Source organism: Calonectris borealis, unplaced genomic scaffold, assembly GCF_964195595.1.
Source record: "Calonectris borealis unplaced genomic scaffold, bCalBor7.hap1.2 HAP1_SCAFFOLD_40, whole genome shotgun sequence".
NCBI classification, from domain to species: domain Eukaryota; kingdom Metazoa; phylum Chordata; class Aves; order Procellariiformes; family Procellariidae; genus Calonectris; species Calonectris borealis.
The window spans coordinates 483716-490492 of record NW_027441454.1 but is presented as its reverse complement, the minus strand read 5'-3'; the positions used below and the strand labels follow the sequence as shown (position 1 = coordinate 490492).

The 6777-nt window shown below is 63.2% G+C and overlaps 1 non-coding gene across 1 annotated transcript; it reads left to right on the top strand.

Moving 5' to 3' along the window:
- Window positions 1-288: 288 nt before the first annotated feature.
- Window positions 289-360, top strand: TRNAA-CGC (transfer RNA alanine (anticodon CGC)). Its single transcript has one exon. It is a non-coding gene; the product is annotated as a tRNA-Ala (tRNA).
- The last annotated feature ends 6417 nt before the right edge of the window (window positions 361-6777 follow it).

Here is a 6777-nt window from a genome sequence, read left to right as displayed (position 1 = left end):
CTCTTCATTGACCCATGCTGGAGTGGGCCCGAGCGTGGGAGCAGCACCCGCAGCAAGAGCCTTCTCCTGCCCCCTTGCCCTGCAGAGACGTTGAAGGGGCAGCGCTCTGCAGTGCAGCCCTGTGCCAGGATCAGACCCCAGCGGAGATGCAGTCCCAACTTCTGCCATCTCAGGAGGATTCGAGTGCTGTTTTCTGCAGAGGGTCCCTGGGCACCCAGGGGACAACAGGGCTGTGCTGTCATAGACACGTCACGGGAGGAGGGTGTCTCTGCCGCTGGCCGGTGTCAAGGGGATGTAGCTCAGTGGCAGAGCGCCTGCTTCGCATGTGGAAGGTCCTGGGTTCAACCCCCAGCATCTCCAGGGGTGCTTTTGCCCTGACTCCCCAGCCTCAGGCAGGTGTGGGCTGGAGCTGGGCACTGGTCCTCCTGCCCACCCAGGGCTTGGCTGTGAGGTGAGGAGGGCTGTGGGAGGGCTGTGTGCCCTGCTGAGTCCTCTCCTGGAGGAGAAGCTGTGCTGCACCTGAGCTCAGGGTACTGCCCTGTGCCACAGACCCACCCCACCCGCTGCCCAGGGACAATGCTTGGCAGCAGAGTGTGCTTGTGGGGAGACCCAGGGAGGGGACAGATGTCAGCAGCACATTACAATCATTTCTGGCTGCACTGAGAGATGTGGTTTGAGGGTGCTGGTCCAGCCCAGGTGTCCTCTGGGACCAGGGCCACTCTGCCCTGGTGGCTTTCCAGGGGTAAGGATCTGAGATTGTCTCCAGGTGGAGACCCCATACCACATGGGAAGCACCCCTCTGTGCCAGCAGGTAGGGGCGTCTGAGTTGGACAAGCCTGGGCAGGGCTGTGGGACTCCCAGCTGGAGGAATGACATTTCTTACCCTGAGCCTGTCTCCAGGTCCTTCTTCCACCATCACCGCTGGCTTGAGCAGAGCTTCAGCTCAGGGAACCTGGAACTGCTGAGGTCAGGCACAGCCCTGCAGAGGTGGGACTGGTGGGGCCGGTGCCCACCTCTTGTTCCTGGGGTGTTTGGTGTCTCTGTCGACGCTGTGCCGGTGGGATCAGGGAGGCACAGGCCTGTCCACAGCCGTGCACAGGCGGGGAGGGCCAGATGGTGCCTCGGCTGCTCCCCCGGCAAAAACACCCGCAACAAAAATGGGGTGTGAGGCACCTTCCACTGCAGGGTGCCCAGCCCCTGGGAATGGTGACCCCAGACTAAGAGCAATAAGGCTGCTCTGCCATGGGCTTTCCACAGCCGTGCTCTGCCTGGAGTGGGGCAGCAGTGCTGAGGGTTGGTCTCCCTGTGACCACCCTCAGTTCCCCCTCGGGAGCTGCAGGAGAAACCACCGGTCTGGGGCACAGTGACAATCCTGCTTTGCTGCAGAGAATGGACCCAGCCTGCAGGGCCAGACTGTTCAGGCCCCAAAATGCCATGAAACAGGCTCTTTCTGCTCAGGTGTGCTGCCCCCCAAGCACACCCAGGCCTGTGGCTTATCTCCACGAGGAATAGGAGGCAAACCTTTACCAAGTGCCAGAGTAAGGGAGAAATATTCCACCTGTGGGAGGGCAGAGCTGGTGGAGAGGTGGCACAGGACAGGCACTGGGCTCTTCTCCCCGGTCCCCACTTGGGCCACCTTGAGTCTGCAGGTCAATGTCCATGCTGCCCATAGGCCCCCACCGTCCTGCGTTCAGAAGAGAACACTCCCCGATTCTTCTTTACTTCACTTTTATACCGTATTTCTCCGAGATGCAGGGCTGGAGCTTACCCTAGTGGGAGTTTTCCAGGGGAAGTAGGCTGGGTTTGCAGTGCCCATGTGTGTCACCCATCACCGTGGGAGTCTCACCCTGGACACGCTGCTCTCCCTTAGGGGCTGCCAGCAAAAAGGCTCCAGGGTATGGAGCAGAGGGATGTGGCAGCCTGGGCTTCCTCTAGATCCCCCCAGGGTGACCCCAGGGGTGGAGTAGCTCCCAGCAGGGAACGGGGCAATGATGAAGTGGGAGAGGATTTTGGCAAGAGCTGCCTCCTGCCCTCTCCTCCTCCAGGGCCAGACCCTGCTGTTTGCAGCAGTCCTGAGCTGCAGCAGCTCCCCACAGGGAGCCAACGCACCTTCCAGCCTGCAGCAGAGGAGCCTTTCAGGGAGGAGCCGGAGGGTGTGCAGACCCACCAGCGGGAGAGGGAGGGCACTTTGGGCTCCAGGTCCTGCCCAAGGGTCAAAGCCTTCTCCCCGCCTGACTCCTGTGTAAGAGGGTTTTCTGCCCATGGGCACTGGGGCTGGTGAAAGCCCTGGCCAAGGGAGAGGGACCCTGGCTCAGCTCCCAGCAGCACCTCTTTTAGGGGAGGGACACAAAATCTCCTCTGCCACAGAAACGTTCCCGCATGAGCGTCCTCCTGGATGGGCCCTTCTCCAGGCCAGGGGCTAGGCCATGGCTTTTGGCGGCTGCACGCGTCTCACGGGGATCCTTTCTCCATCCCCGTGGCCCTCCAACACTGCTGAGGGAAAGGTGCCCCCAAGCCCCCTGCTCCCATCCCTCCTGTACCTGCACACGAGTGCTGCCCCGACACAAGCCCAGCAGGATTATTCCCCAGGGACCATGGGCTCTCGCAGCCCCACAGCCTGACCCCAAGCCTGCTGTCCCTGAGACGCGCCCCTTCCCTACCACCGCGTCCTTCTTCTCTGCGCCCCCTCATCAGACTCAGGGAGACAACCTGACACCTGGGCCCGCGAGCATCAGCTCTGGGTCAAAGCCCTCACAGACTTTTCATAGGAACAAATATGGATGCACCGTGTAAAACTGGGAATAAAGATAGAGGAAACACCAGGCGGTTTCTGTTGCCCATGGCAAAGGGAGATGTTTCACAGCTCACAGCTCTCCCAGCTGCACAGACCTCTCCTCCCTCCTGGCGGCACCCAGCGGCACAGCAGAGATGGGCTCTGCTGGCCTGGGGCTCAGGGACGGTTGCGTAGCAAGCTCTGGTGTCACAGCCTTTGTGTCCTCACGGGGATGTGCCAGAGACACCTCTTCAGCATCGTCATAGCCCATGCTCCCCAGGGTCAGGGATGAGGTGTCTCCTTCAGCTCCAGGGACCCCGTCACTTCTCCGGGAGCACAGGCTACCCCCTGCAAGCAGCAAGGCAGGACATTGCAGTTCGTCCCATGGGGTCTGTACATCACCTTCCTCCCTGCTCCTCACCACATTCAGCTCCTTCTCCCACGCCCAGTCCCTCCAAGGAAAACTCCTGGCTCAGCTTCCCCCTTCCCAGGGGGTTTGGGTGTCAGTACGGTAGAGACTTGGGTGGCACCAGGGACGGCACCCCAGGAACCAGCAGCGCTCTCTTTCCCTCTCACCTCCCAGTGCATCCTTGCGCCCTGCTCCCTCCTCTGGTGCCCTGGGCATTTCCCAAGCTCCCTGCCCAGGGGCAGCATCATCGCCAGGGTCAGAAACCTCCCTGGCATCATCATAGCCATCTGCTGGGTCACCTCCGGGCAGGACAAGAACATCTGAAAGGAGAGGGGAGCTGGTGACAGGGAGAAGATAGGTCCTGCAGAGCAGAGGAGGGGAGGATGAGCAGGGACAGAGGGCTGAGACACTGCTGTTGGCAGCACCATGTCCTCCCCATCTCTGACGGTGACGCTCAGTGACACTCCTGTCTATCACATGTCTGCAGGGAGGTCAACCCCTTCCTGCCTCCGTTACCTGGTGCTGATCCCAGACCATCCTCCTCCTCGGTGTTCCCAGGGTAGGGCTGCAGCTGGCTCGGGGATTCCTCTGAATAGGAGTCTGGAGAGATGCACAGCGGGGGTCAGGGAGTGAGCCCCACTGCCCTGCCGCATGGTCAGCACTGCGGGGGAAGGGGGACCCACAGAGCTGGGGCTGCATGGGGAGGAAGGCTGGGAATTGACCCTGCTCCCCTGGGACAAACACTGTCTCAAAGCTGCTCCCAGAGCTGCCCTAGGACAGCCCCTTCCCTCGCTCCTCGGGTGCCCCATTGGGTGCAGGGGCAGGAAGAGAGGGGCTGTCCAGCTGGTTGGGGGAAGCTCCTCTCCCAGGCCCAGGACCTGGATTCTCTCCAGCACTGCAGGAACCATGGGCTGGGGGGCTTCGGGGGATCAGCTCTGGCTGGGGCCAGGGGAAAGGGTCCTGCAGATGTGCCTCCCGCTCAGGGAGGACCCCCACCCACCTGAGCGACCAAACCTTTCCTGCTTCTCCCACGCTGGGCTGTAACCGATCTCCTCATACACGGCCTCGGGGAAGAGCTCCTGAGCTCTCCTGGAGCCTGTGGACAGAGACAGGGCTGGCCCAGGGAAAGGCAGCGGGGGATGGGACCCCACTGTGCTCCCCCAAACCTGTTCCTTTGGCCAGCCCAGGACTGGTCCGACAGCACAGCCCAACTGTGCCGTCCAGGCACATCGCCCGTAAGGGCAACGTTGCTGTGGAGATTATCTGGGGCAGCGTCACCCTTGCATCATCCTTTCGGAGACAGCGCTCATGCCCCTCTGGCCCCTGGGTCCTGCCTCCCTTGTCTGACCCCGGAGCAGCTCCCATGCCTCCTCTCCACCTGGAGCTGCCCCCTATCTGCCCCACGGGTCTATAGCAGGGCCCCTGTCCTGCCGGGTGGTGGGCAGGGCTGGGCAGAGGGACAGCCTGGGGGCCTGACACCACGGACATGGGCCCTACTGCCTCACGCTCCTCCTGTTCTCTCCCTTGCCCCAGAGCCCCCTCCAGCACTACCCAGAGCGCTGCCAGCCTTGGCCATCCCCACTCTGCCATTTCCCTGCTCGACCCATCGCGAGCTCCCCCCGCCTCCGGGCTCTCTCCACCCCTTGCTGCTCGTGCCCCACAGCCAGGCAGTCAGTGGGGTGGTGCATGAGGCAGATGGCAGCACTCAGCCTCATCCCCCCAGCCCTGCCTGTGCCTGACAGCCCGCAGCACCCCACAGCCCTTCCAGCAGGCTTCTCCCCCTGGCACCGCTGTGGAAGGACCCACCTCTGCGCCCAGCCCTGGCACGGAGCACTTGCCCGGCCAGGAAGGCCAGGAGCAGGCAGAGGAGGGCCCCCAGGATGATGCAGATGATGATGGGCACTGAGACTCTCCCGCTGCTGCTCAAACGGCCCCGGGTGGGATCTGCATGGGCGAGAACATGGAAGGGGCAGCACCAGGCCTGGAGAGGTGGGGGCAGCCCCACTCCTGACTCCCATCACACACGGCAGCAGGGGGTGCAGAGCCCCCGGGGTGAGTGATGGGGAAGCTTCCACCCTGCTGAGCAAACTAAAACCCTCCCCAACCCCCACCACCACCCCAGTGCCTCCTCCTGGGAGTTTCACACCCCAGCAAGGAGCCCCTTCCATCCAGCTGTGGGGCACAGCCTGGCCCCGGGGATACCCAGCCCCAGCGGGAGGACAAATTACCTGCTCGGGGTGGGGATGCTGTTGTCCTGGGTGTAGCTGCAGAGGAGGAAAAGGAGAGCTGGGCTGAGAGGGTGGGGGTGTGGGTACCGGGGAGCCTCCTCCCCAACACACTGTGTGTGTGTCTGTAGATGTCCCTGGCACATCCCACCCAAATTGCCCCTCCGGTAGTGCTAGAAAGGGACGCTGGGACAGGGTCCAGCGCCGCTGCTCTGGGCAGCAGGCAGGATGGCAGAGGCAGCCCAGGGCATAGCCCTGGGGCTTCAGGGCCCCATGGGCAGTGGCCGGAGGACACCCAGTCCCACCACGGCTGCTCCCCACCTGGCACCAGGCTCCTCACTGCAGGAACCTTCGTGCTCTTGGCAGGTCAGGGGCCATGCCAGGACCAAGCGGGCGAAAGGCCTTCCCCAGCTCCCTGCCAATACCCGAGCAAGGGGTCCCAGCCCTGCCGCTCACCTGAGCAGCGTACGGCCGCGTCTTCCTTATGCCGGCAAGCTCCGCCATCCCCGGGCCGGGCCCAGCAGTCCTGCAGGGACGGCTCCGTCCCCTGGCACTCCACCTGCTCCAGCCAGATGGGGCCGTGCCCCATCCCAAATGCAGCCTCCTTCAGGGCAGACAGCGCGGGGCCACAGCCCAGCTGCCTGCACGCCACCTCGGCATCCCGCATGTCCCAGGAGTCGTCGCACACCGTCCCCCAGGAGCCACGGTGCCAGACCTCCACTCTGCCTGAGCACCCATCCTCGCCTCCCACGGCACGAATCTTCTCCCTGTCTGGAGAAAGCAAAGACCTCCCAAGGCACTGAGACAGCCCGCAGAGCCCTGCCAGACAAGAAGGGTGCACAGGGGAGCAGCTCAATACCTGTGCAGCTCGTGGAGTTGGGGCACGGGGCCAATGGGGCCGGGGACCTTTCTGGGCGGCCCCCTGAAGAGAGAAACACTGTAGTGAAGGGGCTGGTTGGGGGATGGTGCAGAAGAGAGCGAGGCTGAGCTCTGCTTGTGCCTCCCCGTACCATCTTTGTCACGGCAGCAACTGAACCCCGGTCATTCAGCGGGCATGCGCAGGCCTGGGGGGACCCTGATTGCTCAGCCCCTAAAGGTCCCTGGTTCACAGAGCAGCAGTAGTGTGTCTGTGGAGGGGAGGCTCTTCTGAGCCCTGTCTGGTCTCTTCTGAGACCTCACCTGGGGATGCCTCTGCCTCCGCCAGGCGCTGCTGGCAACCTGGGTGGCAACTGCTGCTGGATGTGTGTGGCTGTGGTCACATTTGTGCCACCGGGGTGACATGGAAAGGAAAAGCCCCTCCAAGCTCTTTCTCTGCCTTTGGCTGTGCCCAGCGGGGAGCAGGAGCTGGGGTGACACTGGTGCCCGAGTGG